We start from the raw sequence: 12,117 nt of genomic DNA, 5'->3' as shown, positions 1-12,117 counted from the left end.
TTGATAACTACATACATGCCATTAGTTATAGTGTGGCACATTAATTACTTTTAAAGATGAGGAATTCAGTGGTAATTTTATATGCTGTTGTTGCTGCATATAAAATTACAGTTAGCATATTAGTGTATTGTAGTATTATCAAGCCTTTTTAATAAGCTGTTGTAAATCATAGAAAGTCTTGTGATAGGCTTAAACTTCAGTAGAGCTAAACTTATTCAGACAGGCATATATTCCACTGCTTTTAGTGACTTCATTCCAAGTTTATCACTAACCAGAGATTACATGGTCAGCCAGCTGTCATCGTCATCTTAAATTGGTTACGACAAGGGTGTTAGTTTTTTAACAGACTGAAGTTGTGCATTTCCCCATAGGCTATTTTAGTATATTGTTTGATGTTCTGCAACGATTTTACTCTGAACATTTCAAAAGTATATTACTCTAAAGTAGCATAGTATAACTTGTATCAATATAGTCCACTTGTAATAAAATCAGCATTTAGTTTTGTCGTCGTCCAGCCCGGGCTGTTATCGATTGTTTGATGTCCATGCTTAGAATGATAGAACTTCGGTAACATTTCCCCTCATCAGTTTTGTTTATCTTCTTCACTGGATTCAGTACAGTGTTTGCATACTGTAATGTTTTATGGTGTTATATTTTTTGTCTTGACCTGTTATGACCATGAGAAGTTCTTTTTTGTTCTTCTTTCAGCTTGTTCATTGAAAGTAGATTTACTTTAAACACCAGTCATCTCATGATCATCTCTGTCCTTGTTTATTGTAAGTCCAGTCTTTCATGTCAAAGACATTACTTTGTGATGTTTTCTGTGAAAATTTATTGTCTTATTGTATTATCGTAGATTTCTAAGATGTTCGCTGTTCTTCATTTTTACAGTTAAATAGAAACAGATATACTGTATTTTGTTCTTGTGGGTGCTGGAATATTGGAAGGCATGCGTCGTCTTACTATTTTTCATTTCTTTGCAACCTGAATACTCAGCCAGCATACTTGGCAATATGTATAGCATAATTTATTTTTTCCCCCAAGTGCACATTTTTTGGAGCAGGAGCCTCAGTGGTGTATCCCACTTTTTGTTGGGAGATAGCTTGTGACATTTAGGAAACTGAGACTGACTCCAGCCATTTTTGAAATATTTTTATTTACATTCACTAAGAATTTTTCTTCTGTGCATGGTAAAATGATAGTTATGATACTATAGTTGAAGATCTTATAATTAATTAGTTGCAAAATCAGAAGAATTGTGTTATATGCTATATATTATAATGTTTTAAGTTGTGCATAACCGTTACTTTGTTTGCTGTAGCTATGATTTTTGTTTCTGTACAGATTTTTCATCGTATTAAGTATCTAAATGTTTTGATAGTACTGTAGTAAGACGTTAAATGATCTATGGGACCTCATTACCAAGTTTCTTTGAGTGGCTCTCACTGGCCCATGGAAGCAGCGATAGGTGATGGTATAAAAGTTGTTTATATTTTTAAAATTCTGAGATGTTACTTATCACAAACAATACTTGTACATATCCTGTGTGTTATTTCTATGTTGCTGCAATTTATCCTTATTCCCTTATTTAGTGCTTGTATAAGTCCCATGTGTACTGCAATGTTGAATTGTTATACAGCACTGTACATACAGTAACTAGGAATGTGTACAGCGTCATTTAAAAATGTACATGGTACTGTAAATTCATATACTTGGGCCAATATAATGGGAACTTTTCTTCATTTTGTGTGTTATAAGTGCAGATTTTGCTCGCATTTGCTATGTTTAACTTTTATTAACAGTTACTTGCACAAACATTCGTTTTGTAAGTATCCCGAGATAAAGTTTTGTCTCAAAGGCTATCCCTCTTACATACACACGTGCAGTATTTGTTATGCTGGGCATGTTAATTATAACAATAACCTTTGAATCATGAGTAGTTGTTTAATGGTTTAGGTGTGTTTTGAGAGATTTAAAGTAATAGTCCAGCAACATCATTGTAAATGAGCTGTTGAAAGAAATTGATCTGTTTAACCATTAGGGCATGAACAACACCTTGGTAACAAAATAAAGAGAATCTACCAAAACACATAGCAATACCAGTCTTACATGATAAGAACCACCCTACACCTTTTCAAGTATTTTGGCCCAATGCTTCTTACTCTTGTGCTGCATGGACAAAAGTCATCTAAATAGGATGTCTAACCCCTTTCAGTTTTCTCAAGTCAAACAACAGTAGATGGGAAGAATAAAACTTGATTGGTGAAGTAAGTTCATATTGACTCAGTGAACTGATATATCTTAATAGTACTTGTAAATTGACATTTCTTAGCTTGTAAGTCCTTTTTTTTTTTTAGACCACCACAGAAATTTGCAGTACGATTTTATAGCATCCATTGTAAACAACTCTTTAGGTGTATTAAAATACTGTACTGGCTACACTTAATTAGCCTACTGTTATTGGGATGGTGTTGTCATGATTATAGCTAATTTCATTTCATTGTTGTGACTGTATAGCCTACATTGTTTCTGACCATTCTGTAGGTCTACAAGGTTGTTGAACATAGTGTTACAAAGTGTAATGATCCTTTTTCCTTGTAAGTTTTGGAGAGTAGTGTAGTAGTTAAGATTTCAGTTCACCTCTTAGCTGTTTTGGCAGATAAAGTGGGTTTATAGCATTGTTACCCATATTTCCATTTCTAGAGTGGCTAGTAGTGCTCAGTGAATGCTTATAATTGTCACTTAAAGTACTCGGAGTCATCCAAGCTGGGCAAGTCCCTTTTTTCATATTACTGTATAAAGATTTTTGAATGCCATCATAACTTGTTAAGGAATCTTTAACAGGGTTGGATGAATTTCCTCTGTTTAGTAATGATTGTACCATAGACTATAACAGTTCCTCGTTGGGCAAGTCTGTAGAGTTGTGGGCTAGCACTTGCTAGGCCCGAGTTCGAGTCTCTGGCCAGCTGATGAAGAATTAGAGGAATTTATTTCTCGTGATAGAAATTAATTTCTTGCTATAATGTGGTTCAGATTCCACAATAAGCTGTAGGTCCCGTTGCTAAGCAACCAATTGGTTCTTAGTCACGTAAAATAAGTCTAATCCTTCGGGCCAGCCCTAGTAGAGCTGTTAATCAGCTCAGTGGTCTGGTAAAACTAAGGTATACTTACAGACTATAACTCTTGTGAATTTACAAATTTTGAAGGATAATTGCCAGGTATTTTAGATATTAGAAATAAACTTTTTGAACTTAATACAATATAACAAAGCAAACTTTATTGTAAATGGCTTGATGGTTTGGGGAAACTGTTTTGAGATTTTTTTTTTTTCAGAAACCTCTTGTTGCAAAGGAAGTTTTTGGGGGTTCATTTAGAAATTATGTTATACATCTGTCAATCGCTTTGTCAGGGAAACAACTTTGTAAGGGATAACAATGTAAGTTTTATTCGATAAAGTGAGTGTTTAGAACTATATTGTAGAAGTGAAGCTGTGCAGAACTTCACATTCAAATGAGTGTCATTACTTTGCTACGCAAACAAACAACATATGTAGCCTGTGTGTGTGTGTGTGTTTGTGTGTGTGATAATTATGAGATATTGCTCTAAAAATTCGGCAGAGAACTTAGGGTTTTCGTTAGAAGTTGACAATAAATATATAAATCAAGGCAAGATAGGTCTGAGTATTAGCTTACTAATTAGTTGCCCGAGGTTGAAGACCTTTTACCCAGCAACAGAGAACGAACATATTTAGTTGTGGATATTATAGTGTAGTGATTTCTTAATGATGATATGCTTATCAAATTATCACATGTGCATGCCCAGAGGTCCAATCTACAGTACGTTAATGTAAAGAAATATTTTCATTATTTACCGATATGAATGTTAACAGCAATATTTTCATTTTCTCAAAGACTAACCTAGTTCAGGTGAACTTTGGATATACGGATATAATGTCAAATGGGATGTATAAATTGAAACCCTTTGAGGTGAGATGAGTTTCCATTTCGTCACAAGGTCATCCTTTAGATTACCGCAACGGCGTTGTCTTGGTAACCTAATCCCCTCATCTCCATTTAGGTGCGATGTCTTGGACACGAGACTTTATTCTCTTTCCTTTTTCGTATTGTGGCTGGTGTGTATTTTTTCGGTTTCGTGTTGCCTTTTACGTGGAGGTGGAAGCAGATGATGATTAGTATATTTTTTACATGGCAGGATGAAAGCCCGATACTGTTGTCTAGCTCAGGTCTCAAGGAAAGAAACACACACACACACATACACACACACACACACACACACACAGAGAGAGAGAGAGAGAGAGAGAGAGAGAGAGAGAGAGAGAGAGAGAGAGAGAGAGAGAGAGAGAGTTGGACCTTTACCTAAGGTAACCGAAAGACCAGCTCTTCTAAGGAAAGCCGTCTATACAGATCAGAGCTTACCATTAAACGAGTAGGAAACTGAATGTTATCTGAATTAATGTGGATTTGATGGATTTGCGGATGTTTTTTGTAGGGGGTTATGGGGGGTTGCTGCCCTTGGAGAGAAGGGATTTTTTCTTGGCTCACGGGGTAGGGATGTTAACGTATGGTAGAGAAAAGTGAGGGTTATCGACTTCGACTCGACCAGTTGACTCCTTATTTAGTTCCGTCGAGAAATTAAGCAGTTATGGACGACTAAATGATTAGCCCATGAGCCTTCCATTGAGAGGTGTCAGCAAGATCAGTAATAAGGCTTAGGTAGCCAATAAAAATATCGATGTCAATGCACACCTTGATAAGATTTAGGAGCTCAAGTTTTGTTATGCGATAGATAAGGTACCGTAAGTTTTAGAGTCAGTTTGAACGTTCACAATGTTTCCTAGGCCGCGTCCTTAATACAATACGTAGCCTATATGACCGCTTCGCCAGAGGGTGTTTGCTCTCGTTAATAGTTGTGCTTGCAGCTTACCTTGCGTATTCCGAAGGCCATATTTGGAGTCAGCTGTAGGGCTGAGTGAGAGAGAGAGAGAACGAGATATTTCATTGCAACTTTCATCTCCACGTTGTGTGATTGAATATTCAGTGGAATTTTATCGAAACTTGATTTATGAGGTAAAATTAGTACTTATTCTGTCTCTACTGGAATAGAACATTTCTGAAGGAAGGCAGAAAGAGAAATATGTTGAGTGTGGCTTGTTGGCCTTGAGCTTGACAAAATCAGAGGGATCATGGGGACAGCAGTTCGAGACTGAGTGCGAACTGCTGAAGATGGTAGACAGACGGATGGTAAATCAGATATGTAGCCTAAGGGTAAGTAATCGGTAGAAAAATAGGACACAGGAAAGGTAAATTTACGGTCAGTGTTGTTGTAATGGAATAGTGGATGAGTAGAAGCGTATTACTTTTACAATATGAGTTAGCATGATAGAAAAGGCCGACTTTTGTATTTTAAATTCGATGAGAGTGACAATATTACCTGGTTTGTATTTTGATGGTGACATGTTGCATGTAACCCTGTTATGGGCGTCTGTGAAATATTGAACACGATACTTTACGTAAACAGCAAAGTAACCCCCGGTCATTGATCCTGTCACCAAGGTCTTGCGTTGGGAGTGAACCCCCAAAGAACATGCCCTGCGAACCGATGTCATTTTCTCTCTGTCGCTCTCAGAGAGAGAGCAGATTTACACGTAATAATAAGGGAGAATAGAGAATGGAGAAAGATGAAGCCATTTTCGGTGCATCGGCTTCATTTTATATTCCTTCATTTATTTATCACCTTTAAGTATGACTTGTTCTCTTTATGCAGGCTCACTTCCCTCTGGAGCCCTCTTGTGTTTATAGTCTGTTGGCTCTGTCCATAAGGGTTTCCAGCTGAAGATTGTAAGAGAGAAAATAAGATTAGCATCGAATGCATCGAAAATGCTTAACAAAATCAGAGGCTCAAGGAAGAAACTCCAGTTTACGACCAGAACACTGATAGAAAATACGCTTTCTCTCTCTCTCTCTCTCTCTCTCTCTCTCTCTCTCTCTCTCTCTCTCTCTCTCACACTCACACACACACACACACACACACACATATATATATATATATATATATATATATATATATATATATATATATATATATATATATATATATATATATAAGCCACTACAACACCTTCTAAAAACATAACAAACATCTCACACGTCTCGAACTCTCGCCATACCCGCGCAATAACTTCTCGCTGCTGGGAAGAAAGGGCGTTGGGTCGGGTATGATACATGAAACATACGTACCGAGGTCTAAGCGATGTCAGGCAGGGCAGCCGATCGAGACCACAGGTCTACCCCAAAGCCAAATCAAAAAGTCCTTCAAAAGAAGGCATCGTGCTTACCCCATACAAAAATGGGAATAAAAGCACGTTAAAAGAAGAAGAAGAAGAAGAATATATATATATATATATATATATATATATATATATATATATATATATATATATATATATATATATATTAAGTAATCTTCGTAGTCTAGAAGAGCAGGGTTCGATTCCTGAAAGAGGGAGACCAGTTTAGGATTGGTTCTTGAAATCCCATTGTGCCTTTGTTGACCGGAGCTGTGAATTAGGCACCAATTGGACTATATAATTGGTGGATCACACCCAAGGTGTTGTAGGTCATGGGCTTGCAACCTCATTCCAAAAGACGGTGTTGTTTACCGGAAGGATAACACCCTCAGGAACAAGCAACACCAAATGATTTATAAATATCCTTATTCACGAGAAAGATTATGGTACGCATATGCATCATGGCATTTCAGCTTATTGGTGATGCTAATATATAAAACTTGTGGGTTATGGTAGCACTCACTCATCCTTTTCGTGCCTTTGCTAGTTAGGAAATATTCTATAAGATTTATCTAAACGGTAATTGTCATTGTTGCAAAAAAAAAAAAACTTTGATCTGTTTTGTTTTTCTAAATAAATGCCAGTGGATATAAGAACAGTGTTTTGCAAATTGAAAAACAAAGATCAGACGAATTTGATCTTTATAGAAACACTATACCAACGACCAGTATGTGGCTTTACAACAATAATAAATATGTTCAGAGCTCTGCAAAATTTGAAAAAGATCACTAAACATCAAACAGTACACATATTCGTTAGGTACATTATTTAAAAGAACTCACATGTTATTCGTTAGGTACATTATTTAAAAGAACTCGCATGTTATTCCTTAGGTACATTATTTAAAAGAACTCACATGATACTCACACTTCTATGTTGGCTGTGCAAATTCTGAAGGTCCAAATCAAGCGACCTAATTCCTTTCACACATTACCACACTCATTGGCCGCCATAAAGCAAGGGCCTGTGCTGGCATATGGTCAGCTTTAGTCTAGAATAAGAAGTCGATCCGTAAGAGGTCGTGAAAAAAAAAAAAAAACATACCGTCTATACGAACGCTTTATCCTTTTGGAACTATAGATTTATAGCTTATTTTATAGGGGCTTGTGTGAAACCATCCTCTCTCTCTCTCTCTCTCTCTCTCTCTCTCTCTCTCTCTCTCTCTCTCTCTCTCTCTCTCTCTCTCTCTCTCTCTCTCTCTCTCTCTCGTATTTAGTAGTTGAAACTAATCGGTATTTCTGAATCATAGTACCTTCTAAAAGGACTGGACTTTTTCCTCTCTTTCGATCTGAACCCCTATCAGATTTTAATTGACAAGTCTTTGGTACTCGACCGACATTCTCCTGAATCTCTTGGAAGTTTGGCCCTGATTTAGCTGAAAAGAATGCCTTCGTTTTTCTGCCCAGTTTCCTTCATCCAGATCCGGAATACCTTCACAAAAGGTTTCCCAAAAATCTATGTTAAAAATACCATGAAATGCTGGAGAACTATCCCCTGTCCTTGACTTCTTGTCACAGGAAATTCCACGAAAACTCGTCCAAAATTTTTGAATGACCTTGACCAATATACACTGGAGAGTAAACAAACTAGCGGACGTAAAAAGTAAATATGTTCTGTTGTAAAAGCGGAGTTTAAGTGGTGATCCGGGTGGCCTTTAAAGAATCACTTTTAACTTATTCATTTTTTAAAATGTTATGCATTGTAGGGAATATTTGGATTTCCATGGAAATCCTCCAGGTAATACTGTTGATTTGGAAAACTGTGAATATGCTGGTTCCTTGGGGCATAGGCCCCACTTTTTCCCTTCATTTTCCAGATTTTTTTTTATCTGGCTTCGGGTAAATAATGGTATTTGGTTGGTCGTCCCATTGGCCTCTGCGTTAAAGATTAAAAAAAAAGAAAGCGAAAGAGAGTTCTGTATTACGAGAGACAGAGAGAGAGAGAGAGAGAGAGAGAGAGAGAGAGAGAGAGAGAGAGAGAGAGAGAGAGAGAGGTTCTGCTGATTACAGCGGCATACTGGGGGCAAGAGCGATGTTCATGTGGAATTCAGGGAAGCTGTTAGGTACGACCCTCTCCATCATACAGCGCTCCTCTTCTGTTCGTGCTTAAGCGCGGACACGAGGCCCCTTCCAGCTCGCCGTCGTTAGTGATGACTTTTGATCTTAACCAGTTGCTGGGCTTGATTTTATTTTAACATTTAACGTCAGTATAATTTTTGGTAATGTCTTGGTCGTTTTGTTGAAGAAAAATTAGTTCCCGATAGTGCTGTTTATTCAGATATGTTGCGTTTTGTTGAAGAAAAATGTGTTCCCGGTAATGCTTTTTATTCAGATATTCCTATTACGAATTCATTCCTTGATCAAACTACCGGGTTTCAGGGTTTGAAATTTTTTCTTATCCATTTTGAAAAATGTATGATTTTTAATGACAACTCGCAAATATTTAAATATTTTTTTTTTATAATGGAAGACTTAACTCATAGGTTAAGGAAGAATCAAGGGATCTGGAACACGGGAATATACGAAATCTATTTTGGAAGCAGAATGGATGAAGAGGAACTGCCAGATCGACAACGGGCAATTTTTTTTATATAGCCTCTTCTAATATAGCTTTTACCAATAAGGTACGCCTCACGAAACCTGTGATGTACAATTTGTTTGCAAAGGACAGTTTTGTCAATGCAGGTCCCGAATGATTTTTATTGACAGAAGAGGATAGCATTATCGTTTAAGAAAGGCAAAGCTTGTCATGCAGGCATATACATATCAAGGTAAAGAGATCTCTTCACCTTGATACATATCAGACCTCCTGCAGGTTTTCAAGCTTTCCTCAGCGTAAAGTTATTTTGATTATCAGGAGACAAGGACAGTTTGGATCGTGACCCTTGTTAGGAGGCAGTAGACAGGTTTAGATATAGCGCTGCCGTTCTAGTTTACAAAAGAAAGTTTTCTTTTCGTTTATAGCCTAATTATTTTTCAACGGAAGTCGATTCTCACAGTTACGATTTTAAAACGTTTCGTGTATTGTTGTAACTATAATGAACTTTACGTTATTGTTCTTCCTTCTAGATTTTGGCCTTGAATAACTTCAACCATTTTGTGCATAGAATTTCGTTATTGGCAACATGGTTAAGCGCCATGAATGGGGAATGAAAGTTCCAAAGCGCCATCTACATTACTCCCCTCCCCCCCTTCCCGCTTCCTCCCCCAGAAAAACCAAAAATGTTAACATTTACGCTCTGGGCCAGTGAAAACGACCAGTTGAATTGGCTTTGAATGTTAAGTGAATGTAATTTAGTTTAATTGCAGTGTTTGAGGATGAGAGTGTTTTAGATTTCCTTTGGTTCAATAATATAATTATTGTTAAGGATTTCTAAATGGAAAATTTTAATATCTGTTCAATTTTAGGAGTTTATCCCCTCAGCATAATTGTGCTCATTATTATTATTATTATTATTATTATTATTATTATTATTTTTTTTTTAGCTTTGCTTTATTATTATTATTATTATTATTATTATTATTATTATTATTATTATTATTAGCTTTCCAGTGCACCCATGCTGTCAAAAAAGCCGGTAATTAAAAGAGGGTAAGACCTTACGCTAAGGTACCTTCTGCTTGCACATATTAGCGAATGGGGCCAGCGTTGAGGGAAAGACTAGCCTTAAACGGGACGACTTCAGTCTAAACGTGGAGTTGAATACCCGTAGAATATCAGTGATAAACACACACACACACACACACACACACACACACACACACACACACATATATATATATATATATATATATATATATATATATATATATATATATATATATATATATATATATATATATATATATATATGTATGTATATATATATATATATATATATATATATATATATATATATATATATATATATATATATAAACATTTTATTTTAAAATATGAAGGTTATTGTTATTATTTAACTGCTTGTTTTTCTCCATAGCATCATGATGGCTTTCGGTATTTCCTTTTCGTCTATAATCTTCGTCGTACATGAAGATTAGGCTGATTAAACGCACGCGCGTACATAAAACACACACACACACACTATATATATATATATATATATATATATATATATATATATATATATATATATATATATATATATATGTATATAAATATATATGTGTGTGTGTGTGTGTGTGTGTCTTTGTGTGTGTGAGCACTGCGTATGTGTGTGAGGAAGAGGAAGAGAGGGGAACGAAAAAGCAGTAAACTACCAGTTTATTGTCAGAATTTCGTTCCGTGGGATTTTTACGTGCCGAAAGCTCAGAAACCTCGAAGGAATGCGGGGTAGATAAAATAAAGAAGACATGACCCTTCAAGACTCATTGCACGTGGAAAATACTTTTTTATCTTGAGGGGGGAGGAAATCACACAAGATCCTGTACTAGAACCAAATTCATATGAAGACTGTACCATTTGGTAGGCAATAAGATTAATTAGTTCATCTGTTTGTGTAGGTATTGCGTGCAACATAGCGACCACTTACGTTGGTTGTAGTTTCAAACTTGCGTGAATCTTTCCTTAGAAATGCAGATGTAATGTGGAACATATCGCATCCCGTGTGTTAACATTCGGCGTCTCTGTCTTCAGTAGTTGTAACGCCATTTTCATACGCAGAGTCAATCAAATTCGGACCTGAAATGTGTTCAAGAGTGAAGATGTCCGGGAATTCGTAGGTAAGAATGTATAACTAAACTTTCACTTTACACAGCAATAATTTTAGGCTTTTTGGACATGGCATTTTCTTGTTCATATAGTTATATAAGTTAATTATGCAAGGGGTAGCCTACTGATATATCGTAAACCCTTAATTTTAAAAAATACACCTTGCTTTGATTTGCAAATACGTTTTCCCCGGACATGGCGTCACGTACTTTGTTACTGGGGCAGGCTTTTCGTTTCTGCTACTTGAGCATGTCCTAGAAATATCAGCCATAAAGTTCTTTGGTTTCCACTGGTACTTATAAAATGTAGAAAAGCAAGAACCATTACATCAGAGCTTGGGCACACTACGCACTAATATATATATATATATATATATATATATATATATATATATATATATATATATATATATATATATATATATATATATATATATATATATGTATATATATCTTTCCCCGAGACTGGTTGGTTTCAGGGAGTTATGCTCTTTCATAGCTCACCAAGTCTGTTGAGATCCCCTTCTTTATTTAGTTGAATTAAGACTAAAGAAAAAAGCTGAACCATTTGTGAAGTACAGTATATGCTGCGGAACTGAGAAATTTGGAGGTAAGTGGTAAAAAGGCTAGCATTGGTGAAAGGATGGATGAGGATATTTGGAGATGGTTTCGTCATGCGGAAGAATGGACGATGGAAAAATGGACAATGATTGGCTTGTGGAAAGAGTATATGGAAGTGTTAGGAGGAGGGAGGTAGGGTGACCTGGAAAGGGTTGGAGATAAGGGTGGACGAGGTATATGAAAGAAACTGCTGCATCCAAAAATGCTTGCAAGGTTGGGGTGTATGAAGTGGCTAAATGTTGTGGACGTTTGCTACACATGGAGTTCATCCACGATTCAGCAGTTAAAGTATGAGTGGTAATGGCTTTTTCTCGGTCGGAAGACAGTTGCTTTTTTAAGGGGAAAGGAATAATGTTGACGCGCACACATGTACACACATACATACATTTTTATATATATATATATATATATATATATATA

The 12,117-nt window shown here is 36.2% G+C and overlaps 1 protein-coding gene across 4 annotated transcripts in view; it reads left to right on the top strand.

Moving 5' to 3' along the window:
* The window catches only part of Lrrk (Leucine-rich repeat kinase), a 660,345-nt gene that overhangs the window by 1,002 nt on the left and 647,226 nt on the right, over positions 1–12,117 (top strand). The window lies entirely within an intron of this gene.

The sequence above is a fragment of the Macrobrachium rosenbergii genome, chromosome 19, assembly GCF_040412425.1.
Source record: "Macrobrachium rosenbergii isolate ZJJX-2024 chromosome 19, ASM4041242v1, whole genome shotgun sequence".
Lineage (NCBI taxonomy): Eukaryota > Metazoa > Arthropoda > Malacostraca > Decapoda > Palaemonidae > Macrobrachium > Macrobrachium rosenbergii.
The sequence above is the reverse complement of the archived record's forward strand: the minus strand, read 5'-3'. Positions and strand labels throughout refer to the sequence as shown.